This window comes from Cavia porcellus, unplaced genomic scaffold (genome assembly GCF_034190915.1).
Source record: "Cavia porcellus strain 051 isolate PalLab524CR breed Dunkin Hartley unplaced genomic scaffold, mCavPor4.1 scaffold_29, whole genome shotgun sequence".
Taxonomy (NCBI): Eukaryota; Metazoa; Chordata; class Mammalia; order Rodentia; family Caviidae; genus Cavia; species Cavia porcellus.
In genome coordinates this window covers 6487588-6497479 of record NW_026947512.1, presented here as the reverse complement: position 1 = coordinate 6497479, position 9892 = coordinate 6487588, and the positions used below count along the sequence as shown (strand labels likewise).

General features: G+C 37.7%; 1 protein-coding gene across 7 annotated transcripts in view; it reads left to right on the top strand.

The window, feature by feature from the left end:
* Window positions 1-1414: 1414 nt before the first annotated feature.
* Cep350 (centrosomal protein 350) overlaps window positions 1415-9892 on the top strand; it is a 175849-nt gene continuing 167371 nt past the window's right edge. For 5 of the 7 annotated variants that reach the window (XM_063239727.1, XM_063239731.1, XM_063239728.1 and 2 more), the window contains exon 1: window positions 1415-1809. The gene's annotated coding sequence lies outside the window, so the exon portion shown is untranslated. The remainder of the gene's footprint in view (window positions 1810-9892) is intronic. The other 2 variants (XM_063239730.1, XM_013157954.3) reach the window with 1 other exon arrangement.

The following is a 9892-nucleotide window of genomic DNA, read 5'->3' as shown; positions in this document are numbered from 1 at the left end:
GTTTTGTTTTCTTTGTTGCCAAGAAGGCAGCATAAAGGGAGAACAAGAATAGGTAAACTTTGAACTAAAGAACACTAATCTTCATATCTCCTTTTTTATTACAGGAAAAATAGCCTTTCAGAATCCATTTTTTTTTTTTTTTTTTTGGTCTTTTTCATTTTTATCGGTACCAGGGATCGAACTCACGACTACTTGCTTGCAAGGCAGGTGCTTATGCCGCTGAGCTAAATTCCCAGCCCCTTCTCTTTTTTTTTTTAAAGTGAGTATACTTAAGGTGATTGTATAACTGCAGGAAAATAATATACATTGCATGATTGGGGAAAATCTAAGTCATACTTTCTTTATGCTACTTTTTTTTTCTTCTATCACTTCCATGGTGGAGATACCCACATTTCTTGTTCTTTTTTGTGATGAGTTTTCTTGGAGACACAGTACACATTTTGCATGTATGCAAGACTGTTGGATGTACACTTACATCCTGTTTAGGCACAGTTGAAGGCCTATGAAGAAGGTCCCGTTATTGCTTACTTCTCTTAATGAAGATTTACTCAAAAATAATTATTGAGCATTTACCATGTTCTAGTCAACTGTGCTACGCTCTAGTGGGCATTAAAAGAGATCTCAAAGTCTTTTAGGTACTTAAAGATGAGAAACAGTTTCAGGATAAACAACTATCAGAGTCTGCAACATAGAAATGATGAGTGGTAAGCTTGTAAACAGTGAATTCCTAGGGGAAGATGGTATTATTTACAGCAGAGTTGTCCTTTAAACTGTCTTGACAGATGATAGAATTTACCATGCGAGGACAGGGAAAAGATGACAAAGATACGAGAAATATGTTGATTACAACGGATTTCTCAAAGCATAGTTAAATCAATGCCAATACTCAATGGGAGGAAATTTCATTTACTTGCTTTAGCGTGTTAAACCGTTATTTGCATGCTAAACAAAATTGTAATCTCTGCGAATAAAACGGCAACACTGACAGCAGGAGGAAACTGCAGCAGTCGCAGAGCTGCAATTATTCTGAAACGGATTGACTGAAATGCCGCTTTATTTGAACAACTGGTGAAGCAACGTAAACTCTCAGAAAGCTGCCGTCCCCAGACGTGGAGTTCATCCTTGTCAAATCCCCAGCATGTTTTCCTTGCTGGGGTTGAAATGCGCAGTCAGAAGGCCCAATTAGAGTCAAAAAGAAGGGGGAGGTGGTCTCCTCTGCGGATATACTTTGGCTCCTCCCGAGTCGCGCCAGGCTCAAACTTTGCCGCACCAAATATGGCTCCCTCGTGTTGCTTCTCTTCGTTTTATCTCGCCCTCATTTTCTGGCCACACTCAACATGGCCCTAATCCACAGTTACATTCCGGTGGTACGGCCTCGGAACAGTGCTCGCGAGATTTCTCTGGCTCCGGACCGCTCCCGCCCTGCCTCGCGCCACCACCACCGCCACTGCCACCGGCGCCGCTCCTCCTCCGTGTCAGTTGTTGGACTGTAATGGCGACTGGGCCGCCGCTGCCGAAGTGACTCCCGGGCGGGGGAGTGGGGCCAGACCTGCGCTAGACAGAACTGCAGAGAGCCTCAGCTCAGGAGGTGGCTTGCTGCGGGGAAGGGGAGGCGTCTTTCTGCCTCTCCTTTCTTCCCGCAGACAGGCGGAATCTCGGGAGTCGATACGAGGCGGGCAACCGGCGCGTCCTCGGCGCGGTGAGGCCAGGCCGGGCAGCCCTGGGGTCAGTCGGGGCGGCGTCACTGCTCCCTCCGCCAGGCCCCGCGGGATGCACCGTGGGAGCCGAAGGCGGAGGCGACACTCTCAGGTGAGCTGTGGGAAGACCTGGCGGGGACCGGGGACGCTCGCTCCGACTCCGCCTGTCCGCGGTTCCAGGTTCCTGGTGGTGGCGGCGAGAGAGGCGGGGCGGGGCCCGCTGGCCCTGCCTGGCGTCCCCTTCGGGGAGCCTCCCTGGTCTGAAGGGTTTTGGGGGGATCATCCTGAGACCTCGGTTTCATACCCCGCCGGTGCTTGCCAAAGGCGGAATTTCTTTGCTTACTGCCAGTCAGTGACCCACCCCCTGCCCCCTACCCCTGTCTATAAAGAGGTAAGATACCTCTCACCTTTGGTTTCGAGAAGTGGCTGTATTCCTTTGGCGATTGAACATGTTTTGGGAAATTCCGGGAAAACCATACCAGTGGCAGGATGACCAGTTTCTGTTCCTCTGTTCCTTTTCAATGGGGGCAACAGTTGTCTCAAGTACAATACAGGAAAAACTTCGATCTCCAGTCCAGCATGACTCTAGTGTACCGGTTTATTCAGATTCTGATTTAGGGGAGATTTAAAAAGCTTTACACTTTGAAAGTTGTTCGTCCCCCCCCCCCCGCCCCCCAACCTCTTTTAGAGGCAGCTCGGCTTGCTAAATAATACTTAGCTAATGCCACAGATATGATTTGCAGTTTTGTTGGATTTCAGATTTTCAGCTAGGAAATTGCACATAGCGATAGATTTTTAGAGTGATTTTAATGTAGTAACAAATCTTTGATTTAGGAAAAAATTAAGTTGTCAAGCGTAGTGATCAGTATCTGTGTTCTCTGTTTTGATGGTGATTTTGTTTTCATTTTGAAGAAGTCGTTGACGTTACCATGTTAACCATTCTTCCTGGCTTGTGTTTTTGCAGGAAAAGTCTGTGTTAGATGGGTAGACGTAGAAACAACCTGAAAAGTTTGTAGAAATAATGATAAAATGCTGCACGATGCCCTCCATTTAAAATATTTATCTTAAACTATGGTTTTTAAAACAAGACAATGTGCTGCTAAAATTTGGGATTATGACTTTGGCGGATTGTTAAATCTGTGCTAGAAGTTGCTTCAGAGGGATGAACATATACTTTGGTGTACTAAACTGACAAACTATTCAGTGTAATAAAATCTAAGCCATTGAGCTATCCTCACATTAAATGTTAGATACTTTAATAAAAAAAATCTAGCTAGAATACATTGTATACATACAAAGTGTATTTCTCCCTTCCCTAATCAGTAGCAAAACTGTTTGTAGTGATGGTGAGTTATACATGTCAACAGTTTTTATATGTGAAGAATTTTCTCTGATTTTCTGAAATATATTGGTATGTAAGGAGGGTTAATACTTTGACAGCCAACCTTCTCTGGATTAATTTATGACTCTTTTGAATTTGTTTCTCCTGCTTCTGATTGCCAGTCTTTTGCCTGTTTTGTACTTCAGCCACATCATGGGCTGGAGAAAGGGGATGAAATCTCTATCTAACCGCTTTTATAAACTGCTGTAAGTTATAGTGAGAGCAAAAAATAAGCCGTTGTCTGAAACAATTGATTTTTTAAAATTTAGTCTTTATGGCAGTAACGTGTAAAGAAGTATGGCAGATATCCTTGTTTTGCAGTTGTGGAAACTAGACACAAGAAAATTTGTTTATTTCTGTTGGTCATCTAGAACTACGTACTTTTATTTTAAAAATTTACAGATACTTTTAGCATTTGGTGTTATTTAAAATAGTTTTAAAAATTCTATCTTTGTTCACTTTTACATGCAATTTGTTCTTTATGTTGATTGTCAGTCCTTTAAAAGTATTACCATTTTCATAACATTTTGTTAATTATTATAATGGATCACGTTACCTCTATATACTTTTTTTTTGTCTTTTTCTTTTTTTGTCGGTAATGGGGATCGAACCCACGACTGCCTGCTTGCAAGGCAGGCGCTTATGCTGCTGAGCTAAATCCCCAGTCCCCTACTTTTTTTACATGAATAAGATTCTTAAAAATTTCTTTATAGTTTTGGATGTAAAACATTTAGGTCACATGATTGATAGTAACATCTGAAAAATAGTAAAATCTTGATAGTTTTATTATAGAGACACCTAATGATTTGAAAGTTTAAACTGCATTTGTGATTGTTATTTTTATAGTGTGAGGCAAATTGTGAAATAGTTTTATTGATTTTTTTCCTATGTCAAACAATTTTTAGTGTCACATATAGTTTAAGATTACATGTTTTAAGAAATTTTTCCTGAACTGATTTTTATTGTTGTTGTTGTTATTCATTGTTATCATAAGTGTAATTTTACATTTACATGTGGGTATGTTGTATGTTGAGTTACTAATCTGGCCTATTAATGCCAAGTTGACAGAGATCTTTTGTTCACTATTGTACTCTAATGCCTAGCATACAGTAAGATAGTAAATATAAGTTGAATTGACTAAAGAATGGTGCCAGAATAATATTATATATATATAAAAAAACCCAAAAAACCTGATTCTTAGTTCCTAGACACCATTCAGCTCTTTTTAGGAGTATATTCCGGAGAGGTATGTTCAAATTGGTTAGGTAGCAGGAGAATGACAACTTGGGATTTAAAAGCCACGAACAATAAACCATGGGCAGATCCTGAAATCCTTATTGACTATTTTAATGATTTGCCTAGATGCCCTTGCAGTAGTTATTATAATTTAAAGAAAATAAAAGCGTTAGACCCTAACCTGTTACACTGGTACTATAATTGTAGGGTTGTGATAATGTTGTCGCTTCTTAATCATAGCATTGAGAGTTTTAAATCTTAAAGGCCAGCTAGTCCAATTCTCATATTTTATATATAAGAAAACAGGGTCACACAGGGGAGAGTATCTCATTCATAATTGGTTCCTTAACAGGGAGAAGAATCTACTACACATCTACCAAGTCTGTATTTGTTTAATGTGAGATAATTATCAAAGCAGAGCATAATTGTGACCAGTTTGGCACTGTGTTCTGTATCAGTGTTAATATCTTAAAACAGGCTGTGCTTTTCGTGAATCAAAAATATTTGTTCGTATAAAAATGAATCTCCACTGTCTATCCTGTCACTGGGACTATAAGTTGGTACAACTACAACAACTTTCTGTGAGAAAATGTTGCCTCACTTATCAAAAGTATGCATACTTATTGATAAAATCATTTCATTTTTAGTTTATCTTACATAAATTTTAACATAAAGCACAGGAATAATTTTTAAGAGTGTTCATTTTAACTTTAGTACAAATAACGCCAATATTTATAAATAATAAAAAAGTCCTATTGTCCATTGATAGAGTAGTTAAAATTGTAGTATTTTTATGCTGTGAGATAGTCTGCAGTTGTTAACAGGTATTTGGGATATCTAAATTTACTACATGAGAAGCAGCTGAGCATGTCTTTCAGTACTATGGATCATACAGCAGATTCTTTGGGTTCAGATCCTTACTGCATGACTTGTACTTGCATTGACACCAGCAAGTTACTAACTCATCTATAAACTGAATATAATATTGGTTCTTACTTTACAGGGCTATTGTCAGAGCCAACCATGTTAGTATTTATGTCCTATGTAAGTGCAATGTGTGTCACATAAGTATTTGCTATTACTACTCTGTGCTGACATGGAAGAACACTCAATGTAATAGTGCAAGAAATAAGTTGCACTATACTATGCAATATGATTATAAAAAATAGATATTTAGGCAATGGAATATAATTTTGTTTTGATTTTAAATGTACATAGAAAAAGGTCTGTAAGGATAGGTGTTAAAACTGTTACTCATTTTATCCTTGGGGGAGTAGATGGCTTTCTTTTTTCTCTTAAGATGCTGTCTCTTGTGTTATTGTTAACCCTCATTTTTATAATGGTTTTTTTTTTTTTTTGGTATAGAGGATTGAGCTCAAGACCTTGCACTTGGTAGGCAGGTGCTGATGCCACTGAGCTAATTCCCCAGCACTTTTATAACTTTTCAAACATTAAAAAAATACTGAAGCAGAATTTTCTTATTGATAGTATGTGGTTTTGAATATAATTTTTTTAGAAATCTACAAATTTCATCACAGAATATGGATTCTGTTTCAAAACTTTTATTGATGAAAGGTTAAATTTAATCTATGAAAACTCCTAATAAATATATTAATTATTTTAATAACTTGGTGATCTTCAGTCCTGTTTTTTAATTTACAAAGCAAACTCATTGATTGGAATAATGTTTCTAAGTCCAAGATTCTCAGACTGTGCATTGAGGTACTTTAGCACACCACAGTGAACTCACATGGATTCTACAGGCACTGCTGGTCTGAGGAGATATACATGAGATTTACTCCTTTTTTTTAAATCACAAAACTAGGTTTTGAGAGGTTGCTATGATCACAGTATGTATTGTGTAAAAGCAATGGGAAATAGTAAATGAAGATAGCAGTGGCCAAAATTATTCAGGGAGCCTGGGGATTTAGGTCGGTGGCTCAAGTGCTTGTCTGTGAAGTGCAACGTCTTGAGTTCAATTCCTGGTACCAAAAAAGAAAATAAATAAATAAATTCAAAATGATTCAAGGTTTGATAAGTTGTATATCTGTCGGATACACGCATCCTATCAGTAACTGTGCTCATTTAATAATAACTCCGGCTTTATATTTTTATATTGCTATTAAACATTAGGACATAATTAATTACATGGTCTAATCCAGTGGTGATGAACATATGGCACACATGCCACAGCTGCTAATTTGCTATCTTTGAAAGCTCTAAAGGCTTCACCGTCACTGTTGGAACTGTTAGGTGTCTTTTGTTTTTTTGCATAACAGCCCTATGAAAAAATTTCTGAGACATCAAGGGTTCTGTGAAAAGAATTTGGGAAGATTGCAAACTTTTTACCAGGACACCACAAATAAAAAATACATTTTCCAATAAATATGTTTTCATGAGCATTTATATATAAAATGAACCAAAAGTATCTCTGAAGCAATGCTTAAATCAGATGTTGTGGTACACACCTGTAGTTCCAACTATTCTAGAGATTGTGGCAGGTGGATGACTTGGGCTCAGGAGTTCTAGGCTCAAATAAACAAATGTCCTTATTTTCAACACTAATATTTTTATTTCAGTTCTTTAGTAAATTTTTAATTCAGTTCATCTTAAGTAATATTTTTAATTCAGTTCTTCAGTTTCAGTAAAAATACTAGTTCTAGAGCTAGGATGTAGCTCAGTGGTAGAGTGTTTGCTTAGCAGTTAGTCCTTGTGTACAACCTCCAGTCCCCGTTTACACTCAGTGGCACCCTGTCCCCCATATCATACACTCAAAAAAAGATAGTGCACAAAATACAGACTTAAGATGCTAGTATAACCTGTCAAAATGCATCTTCAGTGATAAACTTTTCACATCTGCTAATTATTTAATCCATGGCAAATAGGGAAAGATTCTTTGCATTTCAGTATACTTTATTTTTTCCCCTTTGGTATTAAGAATCCAACTCATGACCTTGCACATGCCAGGCAGGAACTGTGCTGCTGAGCCATATCTCCAGCCCATCAATATGCTCTTAAATCATCACAACTCTTCCTCAATTTCACCTCTGGCAACTTTTGCTTTCTTTTGTAGTGGTAGTGATTGAACCTAGGGTCTGTTTATATCTATCCATCTGTTTCTCTCTGTTGCTTGTACAGGTCTCAAACGTGGGATTCTCCTGCCTTACTTAGCCTTGTAAATACCTATGATAGATATGTATCACCAAATCTAGTCTCTTACTACTTTTTACCCCTTTTAAGTAACTCTGCCAAATATCTCAGACATATTCCCACTGCATATGAGGTTCAGAGCAGCTACCCAATGTCTTTCTCCAGGCAGTTGTAAGTGTGCTGTAGCAGTACAGTCATCGGGATAAAAGGTTAAGCAAAAAGATACTCAAACTCTACTTTTAAGAGATTTTGAATCAGCCAATCTAAAGAGAGGCCTACAAACCTCTCGTTTTGTTTATATTTTTTTGTTTGTTTTGTTTTTTGTTTTTTTTTTTGAGACAAGATCTCACTTCTGTTGTTCAGGCTGACCTTGAATCCATGTCGTAGCACAGGCTGGCCTCGAAGTCAAAGTGATCCTTCTGCCTCAGCCTCCTGGGTGCTGGGAGTAAAGACATGCCAAACCTGTGTTTTTAAATGTCTGTAAGGATAACATTACAGAACCAGCTTTAAGAACTATAACTTTAGAGATTATTTTCAGTTCTACTCTTTGAAGCCTAAACTTCTAAGAACATTGATGATTCCATAAAAATTCCTTAAGTGAAAAGATTAATCCTGAAAACATTGTCTTCCAGAGCTCTAGAACATTTAACAGCAACGCTCCCTTTAGACCAGAACCCAAAATTAGAGACCTCTAACACTAGGGGAGATGACTCTGAACAATTGTGTGTTAATAATCATAGCTACGGTGTATGTGTTCTTCCTATGTGAAACAAAGGCTGTATTGTTTTCTATAAATTATTTCTAATCTCCATCGTAACCAGTCAGGCAAGTAACCTTTATATCCATTTTATCAGGCAGACTAAGGAGCTACTCCATGGTTATTCAGCAGGTAAATGATAGAAGTGGAAATCCAAGTCTCTCTCCAACCCCTGCAAGCCCCAGCAGTATTCCCACAGTGCCTCTCATAATACTCAAACTCATCTGTCATTTAAATAATCCCCTCTCTCATCACACAGTCTCATTAGCAAAACTCGGGATGCTTTACCACCTAGAATTTATCTCCTTTGGACCTTTGTTCCATTAATTCCAGTGTACCTTAACTTGCTTAAAAACATGCTCTTTTGAGCCAGGTGTCTTTAACTGTTGTGAAACTCACCCTAAAGGATAGAACTTCCTAACAAATATTTGCTGGTGAAGCTTTTCCCCCTCCCTTCCCTCCTAAACAAAGCAAGTTAAATTGTTTTAACAAACTGCTTGATTTTCCTGTTGCTGTATCAGGTATGAAAAAGCTTCCTCTATCTGACTCATAGCATTGATTCATTTAACATATATTGTGTGCCATGTATGTAGCAGGAATGAGTAGTGGTAAGCAGTTGGGATACACCCTAAAAAGAACAAACATGGCTGCTGCCCTCAAGGAGTCTAATGGTTAGACTATATTGAACACATTACAATTGAGATGAAAATAAGGAAATACACAGGTGATATGAGAGCATATGATGACTTTACCTAATCTGAGAAGTATAGAAAAAAGTGAGCTAAGACCTAAAGGATGAATAAAGGAGTTAGCTAAGAATAGGCAAAGGTTTTCCAGGGAGTAGGAACAGTATGTATGATGACCCAAAGTCAAGAAAGAGGACAACATAGTTTAAAAAATCAAAAAGTCAGGCCATTTGTGGTAACACATTCTTGTAACACCAGCACTGAGGAGGCTGAGGCAGGAGGATCTCTGGCCAGCCTGAGCTGTATACCAAATTCAACATTTCCAAAAGCTGATTCATGATTATTCCCTAAAAAATAAAATAAACTTGAGTCATCTTAAGTTGCACAAGTCAGAAATACCTAGTTCCTCTTTTCTACTATGAATTTAAAATCTGTACCACTTTTCAAAGTCTGGTACAGGGATTTTTGAGGGTCTCCAAGATCCTTTTGGGCAATATCTTTGAAGTTAAAATAACTCAGATAATAATACTAAAACTTTTTTTTTCTTTTTTTACTCATTCTTATATGAGTACATAATGTGCTCATCATGCAGGGTTAAGATAATAGAAAAAATAAAGTCTTATACTGAAATGAAACAGTTAAACTAGAGCCCGAATAAAGGCACTTGGTCTTTTGTTTAAAAAGAGCTGAAGACAGTGAAAAGAAACAGCAGTGAACAAAAATTAATGAACCAAAAAAGCCCCAGGAATGAGTCCATGCTTTGCTTGCTTACTATTTAGTTTTTCTGAGTACTTTTCTAAAGATATCTTATAGTTTGCAAGTAAGGATTATTTTTTCTAATTTAAAGTATGAAATTGGCACTACAAAAGCTGATGCATAAGAAACTGTTAACACTTGTTAAATCTAAAGAGAGAGAGGATTAGGGTCCAGAACAGGAAGCAGAGTTTTTGGTGTACTTGTATATATTTTAGAGTGGGTCTTTTTT